Source organism: Lissotriton helveticus, chromosome 2_1 (assembly GCF_964261635.1).
Source record: "Lissotriton helveticus chromosome 2_1, aLisHel1.1, whole genome shotgun sequence".
In the NCBI taxonomy this organism is placed as follows: domain Eukaryota; kingdom Metazoa; phylum Chordata; class Amphibia; order Caudata; family Salamandridae; genus Lissotriton; species Lissotriton helveticus.
Genome location: NC_136059.1, coordinates 266,537,078 through 266,552,424, shown reverse-complemented (window position 1 = coordinate 266,552,424; position 15,347 = coordinate 266,537,078). Strand labels below are relative to the sequence as shown.

At 46.7% G+C, this 15,347-nt stretch overlaps 1 protein-coding gene across 1 annotated transcript in view; it reads right to left on the bottom strand.

Annotated features, from left to right (window-relative positions):
• The window catches only part of SMAD4 (SMAD family member 4), a 308,776-nt gene that overhangs the window by 158,466 nt on the left and 134,963 nt on the right, over positions 1-15,347 (bottom strand). The window lies entirely within an intron of this gene.

Sequence of the window (15,347 nt, the reverse complement as noted above, 5' to 3'; positions counted from 1 at the left end):
CATCCACAACCTGTGATTGCATACGGGGGACAATACCGTTAATGAAAAGGGTGAACAGTGTTGGTGCCATTGAGCACCCTTGCCGAACCCCACGCTCAACAGGAAATTCGGCAGTGTCATTGCCATACCCACCCCATTGAATTTTGGCATAAGTACCTTCATGCAATCTCATGATCAAGGTCAGCAAGACCCCAGGGACCCCTACAGCCGCAAGCACTTCCCACAGCTTCGCCCTTGGTACCAGGTCGAAGGCAGCCCGCAAATCGACAAATGCCGCATAGAGACTGCCTCCACCTAGCACCACGGTCCTCCACTGGATCAATTGGAATCGAAAGACTTGATCCACAGTACTAGTTGCCCTGCGAAACCCAGCCTGAAAGGGAGATAAAATATTGTGTTCCTCAGCCCAGTCGAGTAATCTGTTTACAATAACTCGTCCCACAATTTTTTGGACAGTATCAATTAGACTAATTGGGCGATAGTTGCAAGGCTGGGCACGATCTCCTTTTTTGTACACAGGAATGATTACAGCACCCCGCCATGATACCGGGATATCTGCACCCTTGGTAATGTGGTTTATTAGCAAGTAAATATATTTACACCACCTACCAGTGTCATTTAGAAAAACGTCCGCTGGGACCCCATCTATGCCGGGAGCACGACCGCTATGTACAGTTTTGAGGGCAGACAGTATTTCACTCTGCGTGAAGACATTGTCTTCTGCAAATAAATGAATGGGGCAGTTGCTAGTTACAATCTGGTCCCTAGTAGCATACTGGTCACTGAAGAATTTAACCCAGGCATCCTGTGGGACATTGTTGTTACTTGGCTCTTCAGACCTTTCTTGACCCCATTTTACAATGTGCCAAAATAATCTAGAATGTTTTTGATCACTTGCACATTTCAACTTATTCCAATGGGCCTCGTCCCAATCTTTTTTCGCCTTAGCAATGCAGATTTTATAATTCTTCCTGGCAGATCGAATAGCCCCCAAATTGTTGCTCTTAATTGCGGCTCCCAAAGAGGTTTGTGCCACCTTGCAATCATGATTATACCACTTAGCAGCTCTATAAGCACATACCCTCTTTCTACTTACAGGTTTTAAAAAGTAACATTTAATTTCTTTAAAGAAATTCTCATGTACTTTTGTAATATCATCTTGACCCGGAGGATCCCCTGCCACACACTCTAGGGCCATGATAGCCTTGTCAGTCGCAACTCCTATTTTTACTAGGACCTGTTGGTCTGTCCTGACACTTGTCCACCTCAACCTGCGCATGTCATTTGTTGGTACAATCAGTGGGGGTAGAAAATCATCACTGGGGTTAGAAGCAATACCATCGGACAACCACCATTTATGAACAAGCATTTGCAATGTAATAGGTCTCGCATTAGGAAAGTTTGAGCTTTTGGTATTGTAAATGACAAATTTTGTATTTATGTGTTTGTTTTGAAAATAGCGAAAATAATAGCTTTGTCATTTACAATGCCAATTGTTTTAACTTTCGCAAATGTGACACCTATAGCATTTGTAATGCAATATGTGTTGTATTTACGTGACTTACATGTATTGATATTACAAATAACAATGGCTTTCATTTTTTTTTATAATTAATACTTAAATAAAAGTTATTGTAATTTATAATGGCAATAGCTTAAACTTTTGTAAATAACTTTTGTGAAGAATATGTTCAGTGTATTTTATTGTGACGAAAATCCAAGAACAGAAGTGAAATATTAACATCTTTTTGTGACATTTGTAATAAAGCTTGAAACATTGAGAGAACATATTTGAACCAGTTGTTGTTGAATGGTTGCACAGATTGATGATGAGGTGGGGCTGAGTGATGCTGGGGCGTTCAGTGATGTTGTGGTGCCCCTGAGTGATGTTGTGGTGCCCTTGAGTGATGCTGCGGTGCCCTTGAGTGATGCTGCGGTGGTGCTGAGTGATGCTATGGTGATGCGATAGATAGATAGATAGATTGAGGGCGATAGATAGATAGAGGGAGGGCGATAGATAGAGGGAGGGCGATAGATAGATAGATTGAGGGCGATAGATAGATAGATTGAGGGCGATAGATAGATTGAGGGCGATAGATAGATAGAGGGAGGGCGATAGATAGATAGAGGGCGATAGATAGATAGATTGAGGGCGATAGATAGATTGAGGGCGATAGATAGATAGATTGAGGGCGATAGATAGATAGATTGAGGGCGATAGATAGATAGATTGAGGGCGATAGATAGATAGATTGAGGGCGATAGATAGATAGATTGAGGGCGATAGATAGATTGAGGGCGATAGATAGATAGAGGGCGATAGATAGATAGATTGAGGGCGATAGATAGATAGATTGAGGGCGATAGATAGATAGAGGGCGATAGATAGATAGATTGAGGGCGATAGATAGATAGATTGAGGGCGATAGATAGATTGAGGGCGATAGATAGATTGAGGGCGATAGATAGATAGATTGAGGGCGATAGATAGAGGGAGGGCGATAGATAGATAGATTGAGGGCGATAGATAGATAGATTGAGGGCGATAGATAGATTGAGGGCGATAGATAGATAGAGGGAGGGCGATAGATAGATAGAGGGCGATAGATAGATAGATTGAGGGCGATAGATAGATTGAGGGCGATAGATAGATAGATTGAGGGCGATAGATAGATAGATTGAGGGCGATAGATAGATTGAGGGCGATAGATAGATTGAGGGCGATAGATAGATAGATTGAGGGCGATAGATAGATAGATTGAGGGCGATAGATAGATAGAGGGCGATAGATAGATAGAGGGCGATAGATAGATAGAGGGAGGGCGATAGATAGATAGAGGGAGGGCGATAGATAGATTGAGGGCGATAGATAGATTGAGGGCGATAGATAGATAGATTGAGGGCGATAGATAGATAGATTGAGGGCGATAGATAGATAGATTGAGGGCGATAGATAGATAGATTGAGGGCGATAGATAGATAGATTGAGGGCGATAGATAGATTGAGGGCGATAGATAGATAGATTGAGGGCGATAGAAAGATTGAGGGCGATAGATAGATAGAGGGAGGGCGATAGATAGATAGATTGAGGGCGATAGATAGATTGAGGGCGATAGATAGATAGATTGAGGGCGATAGATAGATAGAGGGCGATAGATAGATAGAGGGAGGGCGATAGATAGATAGAGGGAGGGCGATAGATAGAGGGAGGGCGATAGATAGATAGATTGAGGGCGATAGATAGATAGAGGGAGGGCGATAGATAGATAGAGGGCGATAGATAGATAGATTGAGGGCGATAGATAGATTGAGGGAGGGCGATAGATAGATAGATTGAGGGCGATAGATAGATAGATTGAGGGCGATAGATAGATTGAGGGCGATAGATAGATAGAGGGAGGGCGATAGATAGATAGAGGGAGGGCGATAGATAGATAGAGGGAGGGCGATAGATAGACAGAGGGAGGGCGATAGATAGATTGAGGGCGATAGATAGATTGAGGGCGATAGATAGATTGAGGGCGATAGATAGAGGGAGGGCGATAGATAGAGGGAGGGCGATAGATAGAGGGAGGGCGATAGATAGAGGGAGGGCGATAGATAGAGGGAGGGCGATAGATAGAGGGAGGGCGATAGATAGAGGGAGGGCGATAGATAGAGGGAGGGCGATAGATAGAGGGAGGGCGATAGATAGAGGGAGGGCGATAGATAGAGGGAGGGCGATAGATAGAGGGCGATAGATAGATAGAGGGCGATAGATAGATAGATAGATAGATAGATAGATAGCGATACATAGAGGGTGATAGATAGATAGATAGAGGGCTATAGATAGATAGAGTGAGGGCGATAGATAGAGTGAGGGCGATAGATAGATAGAGGGCGATAGATAGATAGAGGGTGATAGATAGATAGAGTGAGGGCGATAGATAGAGTGAGGGCGATAGAGTGAGGGCGATAGAGTGAGGGTGATAGATAGATAGAGTGAGGGCGATAGATAGATAGATAGAGTGAGGGCTATAGATAGATAGAGGGCGATAGATAGAGGGTGATAGAGTGAGGGCAAAAGATAGAGAGATAGAGTGAGGGCGATAGAGAGATAGAGTGAGGGCGATAGAGAGATAGAATGAGGGTGATAGATAGATAGATAGATAGAGAGATAGAATGAGGGCGATAGATAGATAGAGTGAGGGCAATAGATAGATAGATAGATAGATAGATAGATAGATAGATAGATAGATAGATAGATAGATAGCGATACATAGAGGGCTATAGATAGATAGAGTGAGGGCGATAGATAGATAGAGGGTGATAGATAGATAGAGTGAGGGCGATAGATAGATAGAGTGAGGGCGATAGATAGATAGAGTGAGGGCGATAGATAGATAGATAGAGTGAGGGCGATAGATAGATAGAGGGCGATAGATAGATAGAGTGAGGGCAAAAGATAGAGAGATAGAGTGAGGGCGATAGAGAGATAGAATGAGGGCGATAGACAGATAGAGTGAGGGCGATATAGATAGAGTGAGGGCGATATAGATAGAGTGAGGGCGATAGATAGATAGATTGAGGGCGATAGATAGATAGAGTGAAGGCGATATATAGATAGAGTGAGGGCAATAGATAGAGTGAGGGTGATAGAGAGATAGATAGAGTGAGGGCGATAGAGAGATAGATAGAGTGAGGGCAATAGAGAGATAGATAGAGTGAGGGCAATAGATAGAGTGAGGGTGATAGATAGATAGATAGATAGATAGATAGATAGATAGATAGATAGATAGATAGATAGATAGATAGATAGATAGATAGATAGATAGAGTGAGGGTGATAGATACATAGAGTGAGGGCGATAGATAGATGGATAGATAGAGTGAGGGCGATACATAGATGGATAGATAGAGTGAGGGCAATAGACAGATAGAGTGAGTGCGATAGATAGAGTGTGGAGGGGCTCGGACTTGACAAGATACCACAACAAGGAGGAGGTGGAGAAGGGTACAAGGGGGAGGGGGAGAAGGGGGAGGGGGAGAAGGGTGCAAGGCAGAGGGAAGAAGGGTGCAAGGGGGAGGGCGAGAAGGGTGCAAGGCAGAGGGCGAGAAGGGTGCAAGGCAGAGGGCGAGAAGGGTGCAAGGCAGAGGGCGAGAAGGGTGCAAGGCAGAGGGCGAGAAGGGTGCAAGGCAGAGGGCGAGAAGGGTGCAAGGCAGAGGGCGAGAAGGGTGCAAGGCAGAGGGAAGAAGGGTGCAAGGCGGAGGGCGAGAAGGGTGCAAGGCAGAGGGCGAGAAGGGTGCAAGGCAGAGGGCGAGAAGGGTGCAAGGCAGAGGGCGAGAAGGGTGCAAGGCGGAGGGCGAGAAGGGTGCAAGGCAGAGGGTAGAAGGGTGCAAGGCAGAGGGCGATAAGGGTGCAAGGCAGAGGGCGAGAAAGGTGCAAGGCAGAGGGCGAGAAGGGTGCAAGGCAGAGGGCGAGAAGGGTGCAAGGCAGAGGGCGAGAAGGGTGCAAGGCAGAGGGCGAGAAGGGTGCAAGGCGGAGGGCGAGAAGGGTGCAAGGCAGAGGGCGAGAAGGGTGCAAGGCAGAGGGCGAGAAGGGTGCAAGTCAGAGGGCAAGAAAGGTGCAAAGCAGAGGGCGATAAGGGTGCAAGGCCGCGGGCGAGAAGGGTGCAAGGCAGAGGGCGAGAAGGGTGCAAGGCAGAGGGGAGAAGGGTGCAAGGCAGAGGGCGAGAAGGGTGCAAGGCAGAGGGCTTTACCAATTGTATCACAAGGTTGTATATTTGTATTTTGCAGAACAGAAGTCATAGTGTTGTTGAAAGGTGACTTGTCAATTGCATATTTACAAAGCTGTGCTTTGTGTGTAGTTGTTCTTTATGATGAGAGCAATTAGAACAAGTGACACGTAGTATGGAGAAACAGAAAGATGGTAAACAAAAAGTAAAGAAAGCAAGTAGAAGATTACATTTAGCAAAACACAGCAAATCAATGGAAGGATCACATTTAGCAAACAAGTAGAGACAAGCGCTATCTCTTTTGCCCTCGTTAATGGTAATCTGTTGACCTCAAAAGTCTGGCTTTCGTTGTTGTGATTGGAACTGCGGCTGAAAGACCTCTGCAGATGTCAGCCGCGAGTGTTTAAACAACTTCTGACTAGCATTGTTCCGATATCAGGTTACTGTGTATTTTGAAGCATGAAGTTACTTGTGTTATGAATAGATGTGTTAGCTTTGTGTGTAGCGCCATATGTCATTAGGAGGCTGCTAGTATGGAAATTAGCATGTCTAGATAAAAGGCCAAAATCGAATTTCACCTCTTACTGAATGGCTATGCGAAAGTTGGCAGACTTCACATTTTGGCAAAGCAAGTATACTTTGGAGGTTTGTGAGGGTTCTCTCTACAGAGCACCTTTGAAAAATGTGGAAATTCTTATTAGCCGGTGAGAAAACACTATATTGAAATTATTTATTGGAAACACGAAGAGACTGCCATGAAGTGGAGCGATGGTGAAGGATATCCCGCGCGAAAACCGGAAGTTCGGGAGCGTGAAGGCGGTCGTGGGGCCGGGACTTCCGCCTTCTGTTGGAAGCCTGCGCCCACGGAGTGCCTAGCAGAGAGCAGCAGTGTTGATGCGGGCCTCCCATGCCTGAGGGAGAGCCCCGCGGAGGCGGCAGACGTGGCGGCTGAGGCCGCCGATGCAAGTGCAGGGCTCCCATGAGTGAGGGAAGCCCCGCGTGTGCCAGGTGATGCGGCCGAGATAACACCAGGGGAGTCGCGACAAAAGAGCCAGGTTAGTGGGGCTTAGAGAGAGGGGGTGTGGCTGTGTGTATGTGCGTGCGTGTGTGTGTGGCTGTGTGCGTGCGTGAGAGAGTGGGAGTGTGTGTCTGTGTGTGTGTGCGTGCATGTGTGTGTGGCTGTGTGTGTGCGTGTGAGAGAGAGAGAGAGTTTGCAGGAGGCTGACTTGCCTTAGAAGCGGGACAGGAGACGTGCACGGTGCGGGCCTGTACGTGCGCGCACACATGCTGAATCGCCGACGGCCCTGCGCGTGCCCATCCCCTGTCCCACTTCCAGAGCAAGTCGCTAACAATAGAGGCTTCGCTGGACAGCAGCGCTTTGCACTGCTTACACCAGCTCGCCCTAAAAAGGATTAAAAAGTCATGCTTAAAACAAAAACATTTGCAAACCTAGGTCAGGGAAAGGGACAGCAATAAGAACCTCTCTGTTCTGTCGACCTCAAGCTTGTCCTGTCCACAATCCTCTTCATTCGATTGCAACTTCTTATCCATGACTAAAAGGTGGTACACTGCATTGACATATATTACTTGGGCTGGCATGCTACCATCTTTTGAATTTAGGTATTATCCAAGACCTTTTGATTTGACTAAAAGTATAGGGGGAGGGGGCTTTCAGCTAGCCCTCTTCAGCCATTGGTCTGTTACTGTGTCATTCTCATTTTTCTACCACCCACTACAGCATGGGGGCAATGGGTCAGTCTACTTCAGCCATTGGCTACCCTCACTCTGTGTTGGCATTCTGCCCTTTCACAAGGAGCACATCCACACAAAGAGTAGTTCCCTAAGTGCCACAGACTACTACTATGCAATGTCTACTTTTTTAGACCCAAAACATATTTTTGCTTTTAGACAATATGTTTTAGACTGATGACCTTCCCCAGCAATAAACCTTAGCAAAATCAATGAAAAAAAGCAGCAACAAAACCAAAAGGCTGGTGGTCAGTGCCAGACCTTTTAGGTTTGCCAAGGTTTGTTAATAAAGAGATCAAGTATCAGCATTTCTAAAAACAAAAGTGGGACTAACTTTTACCACTTCTCTCAAAGGTGCATTTCAAGAGCTGTAGAAAGAAAGTGTTGGGGTTTTATCAATGGTAGAATGGACCATTCACATGTTGCACAAAAAAAGCTCCCAGAAGGCTCACCAGGTGACCTTGTTTCGAGTCCTGGCTTTCATAGTACAACTTTCCCAGATTTGCAGTGTCCATTGAACCATCTGGGCTAGAGTAAACAAGGAGGCGACTTTGCACCTTGGCACCCTGTCCCAATATCTCAATGCCTTACTGTACACCTGCAGAACATAAATACATCTCTGCCTGAGCACTCTATGCACACCAGCCAGCTTCATTCATATATCTCCATCCGAACTCCACCCATATCAGTTCACTTGTATTCATACTTAAAAGACGCCCTACTGAGTATGCTGATGATACAGTAGACCTCATCACCAACTACAAACTGAGCGTCAGTCAGTCAAAGAAACATTATTCAATTTATCACAGTAAATCATACAAGCTGAGTGTACAAGTGATTTAAGAATCATGGCTCACACCACACCCTGGCTCTTCCCTACTGTAGACGAACCAGTTCAGATAAATGTGCCTTACTCTATACTTCACCAAAACAGCACTCTTAAAGTGGGTGGTGTACCTTCCATCATTCACAACATTACACGAGTGAGTGATCAGCATGTGCACGATCAACACTGAAGTACATTTTTTATATATAGTTACTGCACTGATATGTATGGTACTCACTACAATTCTCACACTGCTACACTCCCTTTGATTATTGTTTTTTTCTGTCACATCGACGTGTTGAAATTTGCAATGTATGTGTACATAAGCGGCGTTCATTTGTGTTCACTGTACCCCTTGTTGTAAGCAGAACAAATAATTACGAAACACTGACTGTGTTATCCCGCCAGCATAAGACCCATGCACACATATACACAACAGCTATTTTAGGCACCGTGGCCTCTCTGACCGTTTGCTAAACCCCCGACACCCCTCCCCGCGCGCACTGCTCATGCATCGACCACAAGACCCTCTCCCTCTGCGTGACCCTGCTCTAAAAGTAGCACTCCTGCTTGACCCACAGCCCCCCATTTCCTCCCAAAGAACACCCTTCCCCTCAGCTGACAAACCCCCCCCGGCTGCACTTGACCTATCAACCCGGTCCCAAGTCCTAAGACCAAGCCTCGTGGATATACATCCCTCTTTTCCCTGCCCAGCATAACAAAACCCGTGATACACCAACCGAAGTGTCCGACCTTACCACCTGACCAACCTTTGACCTGATCATCCCCTCCTGCCCTCGTGTCCTGTAGGAATGTCCAGCTGAGAGATCACAATCTCTTGTTACATTCAGGAGGGGAGGACGACATCTGAGCGATTGGTATGGAAATAGGCCTGAAGCGGGGATTCCAAGCATGTTTTTCCTACTTCAAAGCGTCTTTATTATAATAAGGAATGTTTGTGAATCGTAAACCTGTGTATAAAAGACGAAGCCTCAGAGAAACTTGTTAGAGCACCTCCTGAAGACACTATGCGAGTGTCCGAAATGACAGGCTCTCCTCATGAGAAATAAAAACTCTATTCTTGTCTTCCTGTTTCCAGCGCCCGTCTCTTTATTTGGTAATCGTTCAAGATGGGAACTAAGAGGCGTCCTGCGCCAGCAGCCTGGGCATCAGGTGTGTTATGGGCTGACTTTTCCACAATTGGCGCCCTAACGCGGGGTCCATCAGCGACATAAGGTCCGGTAAGAGAGGTCCAGACGATGGGGTGAACATCTAAACGATTGGAGTATACCTGCCTTGAGAGGGCCCTCGTCCGGCTGCCGATTGAATGAACTTCACCGATTCTGAACGGACCTCTCTCAAGTGACCTACTGTCCTGACTGGAATCCCACAAGAATGCTGCGATAAAAACATGGAGAAATGAGGCGCTGGAGGAGGGAAGACGAAGAATTGCCCACATGATCCGGTCCGGGTAAGGTTAAGTAGGACGTCTTTACGTCTGATTGGTAGGATGGCTTTATCCATCTGATTGATTGTTGATATTGGAAACGGTATTTAGATACCGGTATTGTTCATTGATTGGTTCATTTAGCCTCGGTTGCTACTTGAAGTATTGGTACTCTTGGAGACATTCTCTGTTTGCAAACAGCGACGAATAGGAACGTTCCTCTCTCTTTGCAAATAGTGAAGGATAGGTAATGCGGACTTTTGTCCCCCGTTGTAATCCGTCATGCCTATTTTTCTCCCCACTGATTGATTGGTTGCTCTGTTGCTCTTTGAGACATTCGCTGTCTGCAAACGGGGAAGAATAGGAATATTCTGTCTCCCTTTGCAGATAGTGAAGGGTAGGTAATGCAGACTTTTGTCCCCGTTGTAATCCGTCATGCCTATCTTTTCTCCGCATTTGATTGTTTGTTATCGATTTTTATCGATTATTGCTCTTTGAGATATTCCCTGTCTACAAACGGGGAAGAATAGGAATATTCTGCCTCCCTTTGCATATAGTGAAGGATAGGTAATGCAGACTTTTGTCCCCGTTGTAATCCGTCATGCCTGTTTTTTTCTCCCCACTGATTGATTGATTGTCTGGACATTTATTGTTCAAGGAATAGTTCTTTTGAGGCATTCTCTGTTTGCAAATAACGTGGAATAGAAATGTTCTGTCTAGTCTTTGCAAGTAAGGAAGGGTAGGTAATGCGGACCTTTGTCCCCCGTTGTAATCTGTCATGCCTATCTACTCCCCACTGATTGATAAACCAGTTCCACCCGGACCATTTATTGGAGGTAGGTCATCTGGCTCGACCAGGAGGGTACCCCTAATACAAAAGGACAAATATAAAAATACGGATTAACCGCTGTATCGTGCTAGCAAATAAAAGAAAAAAATATATATATAAAAATCGTTAGGGAAAAGAAAAGGAATGGAGTGAAATCAGTAGGCCGCTGATGAGATCTCTTTTCAACCTCGCTGAAATGGAAACATAGGGAACAACCCCTCAGGAAATATGAAACTGGTGAGGAAAGCCGAACTTAACGCTACGACTTCGAGACAGCTTGGCTTCACCGCCCACCCCGCCCAATTAACGACAAACCTTAGGCGAATAATAGAAAATATACAAACACTATAGCGAAGTAACAGGTGAAAACGTTTTATTTTTAACAAACAAGAAGAACATTTAAGCAACTATTTACATGACAAACGGCTGCAACGGCAAACGAAACCCACAATGCATTTCGCCGTCTGCCTGACGCCGTTCCAGTCCTTTCTTCCCCAAAGTAGCAATGTTGGGCTACTTTGGGCTGCTTTCTAGTAGTTTTTGGGCGTTTTAAAGTCTACAAAAACCATCAGGGGCGGTGGGGTGGAAGGACCACTACGCGAATAGCCCGAAGGCGGCGCCACACGCCAAGGCCTGTCCCCCCCGGATGAACCAAGGGACCCGTTCCTGGGGCCAGGGCGAAGAGCGTCCGGCCACCATCAACCGGAGGCCCGGCCCGAAACGTACTAGGCGCCACTTCTTCAATAATGGCTGCGACAACACTGGGGGGGGAATGTCTTGCACATGCCTCCGACCCCCCCCCTCGTCCTCATCGCCTGGTCCGGCCATAACAAATGTCCAGCGAGACGCCGTGGGGTGCACCGGGAGGGAGAGGCGGCGCGAACGAGCCTCTCCCACCTCCCCAGGTGAAGGCTCTCCGGCTGCACCCCCAACGCTCCTCGCACCCGGCAATGGGTTCGTCCACTCTTACGTGCAGCGACGCTCCACGCACCCGGCAAAGGGTTCCTCCACTGTGGCGATGCTGCGACACCTCGCCCGGCAGGTTGGAGCCCGTCTGCTCATTTGACCCCGCGATTGCCGGTAGCTGCCGAACTCTCAAAATGGCGGTCGACCTTGCAAGAGCAGGCCCAGCATGAAGGAATGGCCCGGTTGCTTGTTGATTCCACCATCATAAAAGTTCTCCTCGACCTTGAAGATTCTATAGGAGCCGCGGGAGTCCCCGACCCCCGCAGATACCCCCGATGGGGAATGACTGCCATGATTGCCCACGGAACGATGGAAATGTAGCCGCAGGACGTCGGCGCTCCCATGCTAACGCCAGCCTCGATTTGAATGACTAAAATCCTGCAGACTACAGTTCGGAACAGTTCCGGTGAAAAACCCAGTATGACCCGGTAGGGAAAATTGTTGCCTCCCTCCCCCTTTTGACTGATGGTTCATACTGCCGATCCCTTTCTGTTGCCCTTTAACGGAACTTTTTGGACTGCCGAAAGAGGTTCTGGGCCAACCACGAGTTGGTGGAGGTCTTGACTATGCCTGGATCTGCCTGGCCGCACCCAAAATGGTGCTGGTAGAAATGAAACTTTCAACTCCTTGTTGTACCCAGATTGCTCAACTTTGGTGTCATGAAAAATGCATACAGTTTTTAAAAAAAACAATGAATTGATATGGGATGGGTACTGATTATGTGTTCGGACAATGAATTGAAGTGAGATGGGTGCTGATTGAACATTCGGACAATGAATTGTTGATAAGTTTGGCGCATCATGATTATTGAAAGTTCGAATTTCAACACTTATGATACTCGCTCACACTGAAATTTCGATATGATTTTATTGCACTTGTCGCACTTTCATTATGAAATCAACGATCACCGACTCCATTAGGTTTTCCACTAATAAGTATCCCCACATGTACAGTTCTGGCCGGCCCACAGGGTTGTAGGCCCGTATTTATGCACCGACATTTTTTATTAAAGATTTTTGGAAAAAACGTACGTAGTTGTCACGTGTAAATTGGTACGTTTCGAATAAATGATCACTGTTTCCGATATAACTGAATTACAGGTGAAATGGCTCAGCTCGATTAGTTAAGGGTTAAAAAGTATAATACGCAGAAATACTGCAAATATGAATGGTCTAGGTTTTTGTTGTATGTACTTTGCACATTTTTGTGCGGCCTAAAGCAACCACTAAAAGACCCTGGAATCCAGCCTATACTTTGTATGCTACCTGTATCAGGAAAACTGTGCTAAAAATGCCCCTAAGTCGCCCCGAAGGAGTGCCACCTGGCCTCCCTACATACGGTCCGTAACACCACACTTGGGTGACCTATGCTATCCACCGGCTTCCGATAATCATCTCTCCCACACTAAAAGGTTCATCTGGGCTTAAATGCCGAGTTGGCAAGAACTGCGTTCCGTGGAGATAGACCGAGTATGTAGTAAGTAACAGCCTTTTCGGGTTTATGCGCGCTGATGTGTTTTTAAAATGCTGCCCCCGCCCCCCTTCTTTTTCCCCTCTTTCTGCAGGTCACTTTGGAACATCGATTAAAAATACGAAAAAGAAAAAGGTGATCTAACGGACGAAGAGACGGGAAAAAGGCGTTCGATTATGGTGCCTACGCACCCCGAATAATACAACCAAAAATAATGTGCACTCATGATTAAGCATTCTACACTTAACTAAATAAGTAAAAGTCTAAAAGAATATTCTGAGGTGAGGTTTAAACTCTAGTACCCTCCGTTTGGAGGACTAGGAATGTTGTCAGTGTTTGGAAATTACTACATCCTTTCCGCACCCTCATGGACCAGAAACTCAAAGCTGCCCTATTGTTCCCCCAACTGACACCCACTGTTGCCTCAGCCTGGAAACACATTAGCCCGACCAGGTTAGTTCTTGACTGGTTGCCAAAGGCGTAAGTGTGTACAACCACAAAGACCAGTAAAGGCAGCCGACAATGAAAGGAAAGAAAAGGGTAAAAAGAGCGTAGGATGCTAAGGATGCGCAGCATACAGGAAGAGATCATTATGGCCAATAACGGTTATATGTCTTGGATTTTTTGTATATAATACATGTACTGTCTCCCTCACCTGAGTTTGTGTGTACGTAATGTATGGAGCTACGTCATCCCTCTGCCTGTGTCTCCGTATTACTTAACCCCTGTTGTTCTGTGTTGTGCGCGCACTGAATGATCCATTATTGTACATGTCTCTCTCTCTCTCTCTCTCTCTCTCTCTCTCTCTCTCTCTCTGCATGTCATACGTGTACCGAATGGACCATTTAGAGTGCGGTCTCTTTCTCTCTCTCTCTCTCTTTCGCTCTCCAAAAGCCCCCTGTTCCCTCTTTCCTTGTATGGTGACGTTGTGCCCCCCCCCGGCACAAAACTTAATTGGGTCTCCTCGAATACAAAGGTGTTCGGCAAAATTGACAGGAACTAAAACGATTGTGACTCGCCATATTACTACCTCTCCTTTCTGCAAAACGATAGAACCCGAGTTGGTAATGAAGAAAAGGACAGGTAAGACGACGGATGTCCCCTAATCTGGCCTTTTATGGGGGGACTATAACGCCAATGGCCTTCTGTTTTTCGGTTCGCTAAACATGCAATTCCCAATGCACAGATTACTTCGCTCCTCTGCACTTAAGTGCGGATGTCCAGAGTACCCCACTTCTCCCGATCGACCCCAGCTCCCTGTCCAAAGCGTCCCCGTTTCCCCCGATTAACCCCAGCTTCGTGTCATCTACCCTCGAAAGCGAAATTGATGACCTTGATTAATGGCCGCTCCCCAAGAAAAGCATGTTTTACATCTGCCCCCTCCCCCTTCTTTATGACGATAACGCCCCTGCTTACAAGAGTTAGCCGACCCCGAAGGGAAATGTAAGATTGTCGATACTTGGGTTAAAGGGAAGGGCGAGTCTCTACATAAGGACTCGATTTTGAGTTTGATATAATACACCATGTATAAAAGTCCAATTTCTCTCACCATACGTCGCGAATGAACGCCACACAGGTTTATGAATTCAATAGCAATGCACTCCTACAGACTCCATAAGTGACGACTTCTGACTGTGACCGATGAACTTATCCCCCACCTACATAGGATTGGGGACGGAATTGAGATGTATAAATGTCTTCTCGTGCCAGTTTTTCTAAAACTTGTTTTCTACCCATTCAAAGATACAATCACCGGAGGAGAGGAGCTGGACGTGACGCACAGCCTGGCCACAGATCATGAAGCACGTGTGACCGCGACCAAAGGTGGAGTCACAGAGCAACGAGACGCGGGACGAGGCACCACTCTCAAACTCTGCAGATTAAGGAATAAAGGGCTGCCTTGAAGCCCTCGATTTGCTGCCCCACTCGTGCCTGAAGTCCCCGTCCTTTTTGAACCCGACCGATGGGCCTGCCTGCTCGTTATCCTTTGCTCCTTTTGGTCCCTTGATGTGCTCAAAGATCTGATCCCACTCCGCCCTCTCTTCCCTTGATTATTCAACAACATCACCCTTTTCGCATAAACTTTGACTATAGAATTAGGTTTTGCCACGGAAGAAGAAAGACACGCAGGTGCCCAGCATAAGGCACCCCTAAGAAGATCAGTTAGGAAACAGGACTGCGATCTAACAGCAGAGGACTGATCGCACCCTGCAACGCGTAAGGATGATTCCGAGCTGGACTTATAGCTCCACCGCCGGTGCTCAAAAGCGCCAACGGAAAGAAAACGGACTACCAGAGTCTACCAGTGGTGGCTCGTCGTTGAAAAACATTTTCACTAAGACCCCC